This window comes from Mesitornis unicolor, unplaced genomic scaffold (assembly GCF_000695765.1).
Source record: "Mesitornis unicolor isolate BGI_N332 unplaced genomic scaffold, ASM69576v1 scaffold31898, whole genome shotgun sequence".
NCBI lineage: Eukaryota > Metazoa > Chordata > Aves > Mesitornithiformes > Mesitornithidae > Mesitornis > Mesitornis unicolor.
In genome coordinates this window covers 1-227 of record NW_010203032.1, presented here as the reverse complement: position 1 = coordinate 227, position 227 = coordinate 1, and positions in this window count along the sequence as shown.

Below are 227 nucleotides of genomic sequence, written 5' to 3'. Positions count from 1 at the left end.
GTAGCGAGCTGCGGGTGGCCATCAAAGCTTCAGGGTTGTGCAAACACAGATGCTGCTGGATCTGCACCCAGAGGCGGGCGGCCACTTGGGGACGTGCCCTGACCCTCATGTCCCCTCCCTCCCTGACCCCAGTTTGAGCCCCCCCTAGCCCTGTCCTCACCTTCCCAACCGGTCGGCGAGGCTCCTTTGGGACTGTCCTGGCTGCTCGGTGTCACCCGGGGGGGTTG